This window comes from Sorex araneus, chromosome 1 (assembly GCF_027595985.1).
Source record: "Sorex araneus isolate mSorAra2 chromosome 1, mSorAra2.pri, whole genome shotgun sequence".
Classification (NCBI taxonomy): domain Eukaryota; kingdom Metazoa; phylum Chordata; class Mammalia; order Eulipotyphla; family Soricidae; genus Sorex; species Sorex araneus.
Genome location: NC_073302.1, coordinates 366,652,605 through 366,666,021, shown reverse-complemented (window position 1 = coordinate 366,666,021; position 13,417 = coordinate 366,652,605). Strand labels below are relative to the sequence as shown.

At 42.8% G+C, this 13,417-nt stretch overlaps 1 protein-coding gene across 1 annotated transcript in view; it reads right to left on the bottom strand.

Moving 5' to 3' along the window:
* The window catches only part of OSBPL3 (oxysterol binding protein like 3), a 206,793-nt gene that overhangs the window by 172,283 nt on the left and 21,093 nt on the right, over window positions 1–13,417 (bottom strand). The window contains exon 2 of the mRNA XM_055143981.1: window positions 25–124. The gene's annotated coding sequence lies outside the window, so the exon portion shown is untranslated. The remainder of the gene's footprint in view (window positions 1–24; window positions 125–13,417) is intronic.

Here is a 13,417-nt window from a genome sequence, read left to right as displayed (position 1 = left end):
TAACAATAAAATGTCACCTCTTACCTGTGAAAATGATCTACATCAAAAGTATAGGAGCACAGGTGGAGGTTGGGTGTAAGGAACCGTCGTTCACTGTAGGCAGGAATGTAACTTAGTCCAGCCTCTGTAGAAAACAATTGGGAGATTTCTCAAAGTGTTGCCCACATACCTATAATATCCTCCCATTCCATTCTTGGGTATCCATCCCAAGAACACAAAAGCTCTAAATTACAAAGATAGGTGTAACTCTAGTTTACTGCAGCATTTTCCACAAGAGCCAAGGTCTAGAAATGCCAAATGTCCAACAACAGATGAACGGAGAGGATGGAATATTACTCAGTTATAAGAAAAGATGAAATCTTGCCCTTTACAACACCATGAATGAAAATAGAGGGGGTCTAAATGAAGTAAGTCAGAAGAAGAAGAGCAAGTACTGAATGATTGCATTCTTATGCAGCATAGAAATATATAGGGCAAGGAAACAGGCCAAGCCAAATTAAACAAGCAAGGCTGTGGTCTTTGACCAAAGGTAGAGGGAGGTCCAATGGGATATGGTGAAGAATGCTTGTATCTTGGGGATAGGAATGGTATGATAACATATATTCTGAAGGTGGGAAATTATATAGCTAAAACATAGTTTTGTACGCCAACATGGCCTCAATGAGAGAAAGAAAATAACCAAATGAAAAAAGAAAAAACAAAACTAATGCTCCCTTAAAAGACAACCGCCTCAAAGTGAACAGTTGTGCTTGATCTCTCTAATTAGATTGTTGGCCCAGTGTAGGCACATTTCACCCATGAATTCTCCATATCCAGCCAATTGTCAGCTCTGCCAGGGAGTTCACCTGAGTCTTTCCAGACCAAGAACGCTTCCCTGAGGGTGCTTTTAGGGAAAAATTATACCAGCAGGTTCTAATTTCCTTTCACTGCAGGAAAAGCTGCTCAAAGTTTGGGCTTAAATGTCTCTTATCACAATATTGCAAAGCTGCTGAGTTATGACCGGATTTTCAGTCTTCTTCATAAAAAGGAGCTTATTAATTGAGCACTTGTTCTCATCTTCAGAATGAAAGTCAAGTCAATGATCAAAAATAGGATTAGGCACATTACAAAGCAGATTCATTGATTAAGCAGTTTGGAGTCAGGCGGAAAAGTTGCATTAAATAGAGAGTACAGATCTGTACTCTACCTATTTCAAGGTCTAGATCAGTCTCTCTCTCTCTCTCTCTCTCTCTCTCTCTCTCTCTTTCTCTCCACACACACACACACACACACACACACACACTCTGAGACCAGAAAAATAGTACGGTGATGGGGAGGGCACTGACCTTGCATGCAGCTGACCAGGTTTGATCCCCAACACCCCATATGGTCCCCCAAGCCTGCCAGAAATGACTCCTGAATTCAGAGCCAGGTGTGCTAAGCTCTGCTGGGTATGTATGACCCAAAAAATAGAAACACAATACAAAATAAAGCAAAACAAAAAACTGAATGAATGAACGTAAAACTTCAAATCACTTTAGACCTAACTCCATTCAATAAATAGTCAGTGCCTTCTGTCATGCTACTAAAACTGAATGGCATGAGGTAGAAAAACAGCATGTCTTCCATGACATCCCAGGTAGCACATCTATCCCATGCTACAAAATGTTAGTTAGAACAGCTAGTGAGGGAAATCATTTTTGTGCTCATCAATGTAATGGTGAAATATACTCTCAAGGACCTGTTTAGTCCATGGATGGAGCTCAGAGCATCATCAGAGCAGCCTCTTCTGAGTAGCACCAGAGGAGGCAGCCCCAGATAGACCCCAAGGCTTTATTCCATCCAATACCTTGCTTCCTCTTTCATGGCAGTTCACACTCCAAACTTCTCCAAGAACTAGAATTTTCAAGGACAGAGTGATAGTGAGGCAGGAAGGGCCTTTGCCTAGCCCAGGTTCGATCCCTGGAATCCCATATGGCTCCCTGAGCACTGCAAGGAGTGATTTTTGAGTGTAAAACCAGGAGTAAACACTGAGCACTGCCAGGCATGACTCCAAAAAAGAACTCGAGTTTTTGTGTGAGCTAAGAAGGAGCTACAATGTTCATATAGATAATCACTCAAGCCAAAACATCACCCAGAGCCCTAGGGATCATCCAGCTGCCCTAGAACAGACTCAAAAGGCTTTTGGTTTGGGGACCACACTCAGTGGTGCCAAGGGACCATGCAGTGCCAGAGGTCAAAGCCAGTGTTCTGCATCCCATCTCCCTGACCTCTAAATTGATTGTTTTTCCTGATAAGCATATGTAATGCATATCCATTTTGTTTAAAGTTTTTTGAAAACACAGACAGGTGTTTTCAAGCACATGTCATTGTGACCTATATTTTTGTTGTGGTTGTTGGGTCACAACAAGCTGTGCTCAAAGCTGGGTGCAAGGCAAGCTCCTTATCCATTGTACAGCCTTCCAGACTCTGACCTATAATTCTCACAATAGTCATAACTATTGCAAACTTTTGGTGCATTTTGGAGCTAAAGCAATAATACAATGGGTAGGGCGTTTGCCTTGCACAAAGCTGACCTGGGTTCAATTCCTGGCATCCCATAGGGCCCCTGGAGCACTGCCAGGCATAATTTCTGAGTGCAGAGTGAGAACACCTGAGTGTTACCAGCTGTGACCAAAAAGAAAAAGAAATAAGTTTCGGTGCCTTTTTATCCCCAAAAGCTTCCTGCTCACCTCCCTGAAAAAAATGTCCTTTTTATCACTGTGTTCATATTGTATAATATAATTATGCATTCTGTTTTTCTGAGAAGCATTTGTAGTCATATAATTCTCAGATCTATGGCAAGTACTGACTCAAAACCTGTGTTTGACTTTCTTAATCTGCAGGGGACCAGCCTGCAGGCACACAAGCTGTCCCTCTGCTCTGCCTAAGGCCAGCTACCGGGGTATCTGGGGCAGCTGGGGGCACTCCACAAGCGCCTCCCCCCCACTTCCTACTTCTCTCCATACCTCCAAATGCTCCTGCCTCAGGCACCCATGCTGCACTGTCCATGGGTATCCCACCCATCCCGTGGCTTAAAGATGCTCCTAGGCATGTACCCTCTCTGTCACATGGACCAGAGTCTTCCTGGTAGATGCCATCCTTCTCTGGCTCTTCCTCCCCCCATTACCTGACGACCATTCTGTTTCCCCTGCCACTGTCTTCTCCCACCTAAGTCTCTCTCTCTCCTCGGCCTCCTTCTCCGCTGCAAGATACACACACTGAAAATCTGCATTACTTACCCCCACCCTTTGATCACCTCTGCCCCTCTCCTCCACTGCGGTGCCCATGCCCACCCTTGTCGTCTTCAAACACTCAATCCCCCTCATGCCGCTCCTGGGCCTTTGCCTTTTCCTCTCTCAAGATCGATCTTTCCCAGCTCTATGGCATGTTCTCTCCTTCTGCTCCGTCCTCCCTACTTACATGGCACCTTAGCACTGAGGCCTTCGCTCATTTTACTTGAGAGCAAGTAACAAGCCTCAGTTTCTTGTACTCCCTGACCCCTAAGCCTTGCTTTAACAGTCACCACGTCATGCCACCCGGTATATGTTTAGCTATTTATTACATTCCATGAAGGCAGATCTCGGGTCACTGCTATATTCCCAACACCCACTAGAGGCCTGGAGTATTAGTAAACATTCAATGAGGATGTAGAAAACAGAATCCAAAGAGCTAGTAAGTGGGTTAAGGCGCTTGCCTTGCACGCTGCCTCCCCCAGTTTGATCCCTGGCACCCCATATGGTCCCCTGAGCACTGCCAGGAATAATGCTTGAGCACAGAACCAGAAATAAGCCCTGGGCACAGCCAAATGAGTGAGCGCGCGCGCGCGCGCACACACACACACACACACACACACCAAAAAAAGGGGGGAAATATGTAGAAAATAAATATTCTTGAAAACAGCCATGAAGCTCATTGCTGTGTAGCTTGGTCTTTGTGGCCTCAGAGATCTTTTTCACTCTACAGGCTCTGAGAAAAGCCTGCATTGCTGTGAGTCGGGCTATTTCCTAACTACCTTCAATGGAGCAGCTGGTGACGCCATCTGCAAACTCTGAGTATGGCTCCTACTTCATATTCCAAAGCACAAAGAAAACAAGGAGCGGGTCCATTTCTTCCAGACCCTGCACCAATCTCCGTCGAGACACCTGCTGACGCCTCCCAAGGAGACAGTGCACCACAGCCAGCTCCTGAAAGCAAACTCAGTGCTAACAGTCCCCATCCAGGACACACTTCGTCACACAAAGGTTGTGATCAAACTGCTGTGGGGCTGTATCACAGCAAGACCTGTTCTAGGGTGATCCTGGACCAGCCTCCCGGGTGCCAACTGGGTCTCCAGTTAATGATTCCTTGTCGTTCTTCGGAGATATTTCCACAGCTGCCCCTGTGCCAGGGCAAAGCACCAGGCTACTTGCATGAGAGTCTGTCTGATCAAGACATAATCTCACATCCCTCTTCTCTACTCAACCGTCTCTCCTACCTTGCACATTCCATGTATTTGTTCTTAGAAAAAACTAAAGAGTCAGTCAGGCTAGAGAGATAGTATAGGACACTCCAAGCAAGGTGTGGAATGTGGGGAGTGTATGGAGTGGAATAATGAAGTGGATCAGAAGTGACTTAAGGACAGTGGTAGAGGGCCTTGGGCACTTTGGTGCTTTACAGTGGGTAACTGTGTACGTCAAACCCATAAATGTTGACACTATTGTAAATATGAGACCTAAACTAGAGTAATTAGTTTTAAAAGCAGAAAGACACACTCCAGTCCCTTGAACTGTCTCCCCAGCCCTGTTTGGTAATAAAAGTGGTAATAAAACTAAGGTTACCTAAGGATGAGGATGTGGGAAAGGGAGAGAAGGAAAGGGGAGAGGAAGAGAATTCATCCTAATAAGTGAAGACACAGGAGGCTGGAGCGATAGCACAGCAGGTAGAGCGTTTGCCTTGCACGAGGCCAACCCGGGTTCGATTCCCAGTATCCCATATGGTCCCCCGAGCACCACCAGGAGTAATTCCTGTGTGCAGAGCCAGGAGTAACCCCCGAGCTTTGCAGGTATAACCCAAAAATCAAAAATAAAATAAAATAAGTGAAGACACAAGACCAGAGAGAGCCCTCAGCAGGCTGGAGAACATACTTCCATTCCTGGAACCGTCTGGTCCCCCAAGTTCCAAGTCAGCAGCAGGCCCTAAGTACAGAAGAAGAGAAGGAGGAGGGAGACGAATAAGAGAAACTAGATTCCTAGGTTCCCTGTGGTCTGCTGCATCCAGGTCCTGGACGATTCCATCCACTGAAGTAGTGAGATGTGGGCATATCCTTGCACATCCAGTTCTACCTGCTCATTGGATAACTGGGTCCTGTAGACCTCATCCAGTGCTGTGAAGGGCAAAGAAGACCAAGTGGCCAGGACTGTGACTCATACCCATCTAGGAAGCTCCATTCACTGGCTTTGAACATGTTTCTATTCGGGACAGATAAAAAAGGACCTGAATAGTGAGACACAAGGGGGTCCAATGTCACTGAAGCAACAAAATCCACACATGTGCTCTTTGCTGAGATACAGGCAGGACAGACACAAAAAGGAAAACAAAAATTACCAACTTCAACTAAGGCTTGTGAGAGACGAATTTTTCATTAATTGATTTTTTAAAAACAGAAGACAACGATCCAGACAGCAAATTCACACATTTCGTTAAGTAAAAAATCATCAAGCTTGCAACTGACTTTTTCTTAATGAATTTTGACTTTTCTGCCCAGGGATAGAACTTGAAACCAAGTACTAATCAAGATTAAAAAGGTAAGACTTGGTCAGAATGGTTAACACAGTACACAAACAAATATCTAGATTAAAGTTGTCTTAAATACTTTTCACAACACTATTTTAATGACCATTATTTGATATACATTCATTTAGCCTAAAAATAAACTATGGCTTTGCCTTTTGTCCTTTTCACAAAATTCCAGTAAATAAACTTATTTCTTAAACAATATGCTTGGTGCTCTCAAATGTAATATAAGTCTCTGAAAGATGTTGCGCAATTACTTTAATACCTACGTTTCTGATTTCTCATTTACAAAACAGAAACCTGCTTCTTCAGTTGGTTGTGAAGATTAAAATAAGGGAATGTACTTGGATATATTTGTAAACCTAGTATTTATAAACCTGACAGACAAACATTAGGCTGCAACTCAAAAGTTCTTTAGGACTTCATTTCTTGTTCTGAGGGGTTTTCATTTATTTTTGGAGGGTAATTTCTTTTATTCTCAATAAGCAATGTTCAACATTCAAAAGTTGCAAAATTTTCCCTAATTTATACTCAGGGAGAAACTAATGTGATCAACTTTATACTAATTAATTAATTAATTTGTTTCTGATGCCTCTCCCTAATTTTTATATAGGCATCACCATACAGTTCACTGCCTTGATCTTTTTTGTTTCTAATTTGACACTGAATCTTCTAGGATTACTTCACAGAGATAAATATGGCTATTGAAAGGGAGGGACCTTCCCAACTCTTCATGGCTGCATGGGAAAACTACTGAATGGAAAGACCAATATTCATTCCATTGTGTCCCACATTTGCTTTATTTTCCACCTTTTACTTTTATATCCATTGTTAATGTGTAAGCACAGTTTTAAGGTACATTTCTAAGAGAATTGTTGCATCAAATGTAATGGCGGGGGGTGGGGGTGGGGGGGAATTAATCGACAAATTAATGCTCTATGGAGGTTGACTGCAAGTTTTTCTCCTCACTGCCAGAGACTTCTCCACGTACTTGTCAATATAATCTCTTATCAAATACTTGTTGCATAGTTCAAAGAGGTAGGGCACGTGCCTTGTATGTGTGAGACCCTGGGAGGCTTGATCCTCAGTGTGACAGTCCCCTTGATCCAGTTATGTATCAGACAATACAATCATAAAAGTGATATCTCCTTGTGTTCCTATCTGCTTTTTAATTTTTCTTCCCATTTATTTTATTTTTACCATCCCTGGGATCAGGGTCACATGCATGCAAGCCAGGTATTCTACTCCTGAGCGCACCCCAGCCTAATTTGCTTTCTCTAATGAGGTTTTCTGGTCTTTTATTAATTGGTGGCCTTTGGTTATTACAAAGAAATATTTTGCTTTGCTTTTTTCCCTCAATCTCACTCTGTACATCCTGTGACCTAGTTACTCATTCAGAGCTATTTACTATTTCCCAAATGGGCCACAGTTGAGGTAATGCCTCATCCTTTCACCTCCAATCACAGAAATGTCTGACAGTGAAGTTCAAAGGCATTTCAATGTCTCCGCAATTCCTGTGCTTCTTTCATAGGACTAAATTTCTCCTTCCTCAGGATGCCCCAGGCACATTTTTAGAGCTTCATAATATCTGTCTGCATGAATTTCTTAAAGTTTGACACCAAATTTTCTATCTTAGCATCCAACATATTCACTTAGTGTATGTGGCAAAGAAAACTGAATGATAAATACTGTGAATTATAATTGCATCGGTGCAATATATAACTCCCAAATATAACAAATACATAAACTGTAATTGCCAAAGCAACATTGTAAATCTAATAATGAGGATAAGAAAGTAAAGTGAAGCTCTGAAGTCTTGCTATTTAGCCTAGAACACTATTACCTAAGATGGCGCAACGCCATCCCCCTGGGGAAGTGGGTGCTGGAGAGATCAGGGGGCAGTATTAGTCTCAGATGTGTTGGGGTAGGGCCTTTCCCGGCTTTGGGCTTAAGGGAGGTACAGTAGTAACCTTAGTTTTAAATGGAACTTCATAGCAAATTTGCTTTGAGTTACTAGGTTTTTCTGAATGGGGGTAGTAGACGGTATAAATTTGGGAAACTCTGACAGACAAGTTAATATCCAAACAATACATACTTATGAAACCCTCTAAAATTTTTTTTTCTTTTTGGGTCACATCAGCATTGCACAGGGGTTATTTCTGGCTCATGCACTGAGGAATCACTCCTGGCAGTGCTCGGGGGACCATAGGGGATGCTGGGAATCGAACCCAGGTCGACCACGTGCAAGGCAAACGCCCTACCCATTGTGCTATCGCTCCAGCCCCAACCCTCTAAAATTTTTACGTTGTTTTTTATCTAACACTGAAATCGAGGCTAAAGAACAAAACTAAAATCAAAGTTTGTTTTTCAAGCAATATACTAACATCCCCCCAAAAGGTGACATTTACTTCTTTAGGGAAAGTAATTTAAAAATCTTCAGACATCACTATCTAATAGATTGGTTCAAATGAAAGAGACAGAAAATGTCAACCATGAATGTAGATCAACTACAGTGCTCATATACTTCTTGATAAAATGGAAAAACCATTTCTTGAAAACTGGGGAAACCAACTAAAGTTACACATACACTAGCCCCATGACCCAGAAAATCTAGTCGGGTGTGTATACTTGACAAAAATATACACAATGTTCACCAAAAGCCATGGTTGTGCAACACAGACAAAAGCACTGATCGTAGCACCCTAAAATGAGAAAATAGGGGGCAGAACAATAATACCACAGGTAGAGCATTTATTTGCCTTGCATATGGCCAACCCAGGTCTAACCCCTGGTACCCCATATGACCCTCAAGCACCGCCAGAAGAAATCCCTGAGTGCAGAGCCAGGAAAAGTCCATAAGCATTGCCAGGTGTGGCCCAGAGAGAGAGAGAGATTCACCTGCTTATCAAGATCGGGGGTGGCGGGGACACAAGGTAATGCAGTACTCTGCATTCAGGAATTACTCCTGGTGGTGCTGGGGGGGTTAGGAGTATTGTATATGGGATGCTGGGAATAAAACCCAGATCAACGGCATGCAAGGAAAGCACCCTACCCAAAACACTATCCACTCAGAACTTGAACAAATGAATAAATTCAGGTAGATCCATACGCTGGTATTCTAACAGCAACCAGGATGACTACACTACAACTTATAAGCAAAGTACAGGTGGATTTCAGAGACCCAAGTAGTGGGCATGATCCTACTGATGCAAAGACAGTAAAAACGGTAATCTGGTAGTCTTGCAATTAGGACTCTCTCCAGGGTGAGTATAAGGACAGGGGCTGTTTTAGGGGATTTCTACCAAGTTGCAAACACTGTTTCTTGATCTACACACAGATGCACTCGTCTTATGAAAATGTGTTAGATGCTGCATTTCTGCTTTGTGTGCTTTTCTGCATACATGCTACACTTCCATACAGAGTTTCTGAAAAGGAAGGGCCAGGGAGCTACTCAGTCTCTGGACTCACCCCACTACTCCCTGCACACCTTCTCCCCACACCAAAAAAATATATATATATTTAAAAGGAAAAATGTGTGCCTAAGGGCCAGGGAGATAGTTCAAAGAGCTAGTTGGCATGCCGGAGGCGGCCTTATTTCCAACCTGACACCAAATGATCCACCAGCACTGCCGGAATAACAATCTGAGCATCTCACCAGAAGTAGCCTCTGAGCACTGTGCTCTGTATAGGGCTGAGCACCACAGGGAGCAACCCCTCAGCAATAGCGCCAAGCCAAGCAACTCAGAGGGAGACCAAAAAAGACAACCAAACAAAAGCATGGGCCAACCTCCAGTAGACAAACACTCCTTTTGAAATGTCTCTCATGGGACAGCAAGAAATACAAAACAAACTAGTGAGGGCCTGCTATGGGGGCAGGCTTAAGGAGGGGGTGGGAAAATTGAAGACAGTGGAAGAGGGAAGGTGTAGTGGTGGTGGGATTGGTGTTGGAATATTGAATGCTGTAACAAATCAACATGAACAACTTTGTACACCGCAGTGCTTATATAATGTGTGAGGGGGAAATTTACATAGGTAGGCCTTACCTGTTCCGAGAAAGCTCTAAAATATATTAGTACAGAATTACCTTAAAAGTGTTACTAATGGCAGTGAGACATGATTATTACAATAATGAGATCCCAGTATCACTGTATCACTGTCATTCCATTGTTCGTTGATTTACTCCAGCAAACACCAGTAACATCTCTATTCCTCCCAGCCCTGAGATTTTAGCAGCCTCTCCTTACTCGTCTTTCCCAACGATTGGAGGCTCTTTCAGGGCCAGGGGAATGAGACCTATCATTACTGTTTTTGGCATATCGAGTATACCACGGGTAGCTTGCCAGGCTCTGCTTCTGCAGGCGGGATACTCTCAGTAGCTTTCCGGGCTCTCCAAGAGTTATATATATAACATATATAACATATTTGTATGTATATATGTTATAGATACATATATACATATATACACACATATATACATGTGTGTATATATATACATATAAATAACTCTATGATTTGTTGCTTACTGTCTGAACTCCATCAAATATGGTGTGGTAATTATGGAAAATGGGTAGGAAGTGTCTTATAATGTGTCTGGAAAGCAGCCTGGAGCGTGGCCCCGGTTGGGTAGTGGAGGTCGGCTGCCAGGGGTGGGTCCCTTGGGGCAGGGAGGGTTTTCACCCACCCCCCTCTGGGGTGCTTAGAGTGAAAACAGCCTGGCACAGAGCCCGAGATCCAAGTATAAAATAAAAGTTGATGTAATATACTTTAGATTCCAGACTTGGAAATGTATGAATGTAAATGAGAAGAATGATAGCACAGTGGGTTGGACGTTTGCCTTCCATGTGGCTGACCCGGGTTCGATTCCTTTGTCCTTCTTGGAGAGTCTGGCAAGCTACTGAGAGTATCCCGCCCACATGACAGAGCCTGGCAAGATACTCGTGAGGTATTCAATATGCCAAAAACAGTAACAACAAGTCTCACAATGGAGACGGTACTGGTGCCTGCTCGAGCAAATCGATGAACAACTGGACAACAGTGCTACATAGGTCAAAATCATATAGTAATCATATACTGATTTATTTTCTGATCATTCTATTTGCCAGTTCTTAGAGTTTTGTTGGAATAAGCCATATAAAGTATATTTGTTATGTGACAGAAGGGCAGGTTGCATTTAGGAGGGAAACTGGGGATATTGGTGGAGGGAAGGTCTCATGGTGGTGTTGGAGCACTAAATGCTTGAAACAACTATACAATGACAACCTTTGTATATCACAGTGTTTTTAATTTAAAAAATCAATTAAAAAATGCCTCTCATGGAGCTGGAAAGATAGTTCCATTAAGGCACCTGCCTTGCATGTGGCCGACTTGGGCTCAATCCTCAGCCATGGTCTCCTGAGTCCCATGGGGCAGCCCTGGGTGTCCATAGTGCCACTGGGCTAGCCCAGGTCATCCTTGGCATTACAGGTCCTGAGCAGTGTTGCATTCTCAGGCCCTTGCACTGAACCACCAACTCTGGTTGGCCACGAATCCTAGGGAGAATGAATGCCAGGGGCCCTCGGAGCCACACTTGGAAGATCAGCCCTCCCCCACCCCCCGACCAAAATAATAACATTCCTCTCATTGGGTGGAGGTGTGGCTCAGAAGTAGAGTACCTACCTTGCACTTGTGAAACCTTGGGTTCAATTATCAAAGGAAACACCACAAACTAAATGAAACAAAAGCTCTCATGAATAAATGGGGTTTTTTTTTTTTTAATGCCCTGGTGATTATCAGCCACTTGCAAATCCAACTGACTTGCACTGGTTTGACCCAAAGGCCTATTACTAAAAAGAGTTTCCAAAGAAAACAATTTTCTATTTCAGAAACAATGCAGGAGACATAAATGGCTTTTACAATTTTTTTCTTAAGAAGAAAATTAAAACCAAGGTGGCCAGAGGCAATCAGATATAGGGAAGAGACAAAGATCGCAGGGTTAAAAAAAAAAAAATGAAAAAGAAAGGGGGAAAAAACCTTCTTAAAATAATACCAAAAATAGCAACTACTCTTAAATGAGCCTCTGTTGAACTAAGGGAAAAAAAACAACTATTTATTCCAATGCAGATACTTGTCTCAGCACCCATCTTCCCTCCTGATATTATTTTAAAACACTGCAAACAAAGAAAGAGACTACCATGGGAATAGTAATTAGAGGCAAAAGCAGGTGTCAGAATAGAGGGAAACCAAGGGAAATGAAACACAAATCCTTCCACCTCATTAGTCTTCTAAAAATATTCTCACAATACAAAGACATGCCCTGCTTGTGTAGTATAAAAATGAATGGGAAATCTAATCAAAATGGTTTCTGTGATTCTTGACCATAGCCCTAATGCAAGTATTTTAGCATTGAAGGCGTGGGTGGAGTGACCACTCTGAACAAGTCAAGCAAAGCTTGCAGAAAACATACGAAAGGGAGAAAATAAAATCAATATAGTAAACTCAATTATCCATACTAATGGAGACAGATGTTTTAAAAATCTTGGCTCTGTGGCTACAAAATACACAAACAACAGACATTCCAAAACTAATGAACAGACCCGAACACTTGTCCTCATCTAAGCTTGGCATTAACTCATTTTTTTTAACTTGATCTTCATGGGCCCCCAGAGGAAGGCAAATGATCTGAAGTCTAGACAACCACCAGAGACCGGTGACTTTGAAGCCATGTTTTTAGCTTCCTGTTCAAAAGGAGATGCCACAAAGAATATGAGGTGAAATTCACACATAATCCACCACAGTTGGGCCAGAGCAATAGTACAGTGGGTAGTTTGCCTTGCACGAGGCCGACCCGGGTTCAATCCCAGGCATCCCATATGGTCCGCTGAGCACGACCAGGAGTAATTCCTGAGTGCAGAGCCAAGAGTAATCCCTGAGCATTGTTGGGTGTGACTCCAAAAGTAACCAAAAAAAAAACCACACAGTTCATGTTAAGTCAATGTACAAAAAGTATATTGCATAAAATCATTGCCAAAGAGATAGCTTCCCCACAAAAGATGGGCTGCTGCCACAGGGTTAATGAAATCCCTTGATCTGATCTTATCTCGTGTGAGGCAAAAACAGGTAGCCATGCAGAAAACAAGTGAGAGAGCTGAATAATCAAACATTTAAATCTCTTAACAAATCATTCTTGGTTCATTTGCTGTTAAAGAAAAAAGTTCTCCTCTTACAAAAAGGAAGGATTAGCATTAACCATCAGGGTTGAGGTCTTAGCTCAAAGGACTGGAGGGACAGGCTTTGCATGCAGGAGCCCCAGATTCAACCCCTGGCACTGCATGCTTCCTCACGCTCTGTCAGGTGTGGCCCCCAAAACAAAACAAAATGAATGAATGAATGAATGAATGAATGAATGAATGAATGAATGAATGAACCACTAATGAATGGGCTGAGCTAGAAGTGGAATCAAGGCTATTTATCTCCTTTCCCTAGTAGCAAAGTAGATTTATTCACAATAACTATGCTGACCATATAGACGAAGCAAATCAAAACTTGTCTAACAGTGACTTGGTTAACTAAGCTCAACAACTCACTGTGATCTAACCAAAATAAGGCATACCAAGTTCTGGCAAACAGGTTGGTACATAAATCAAAG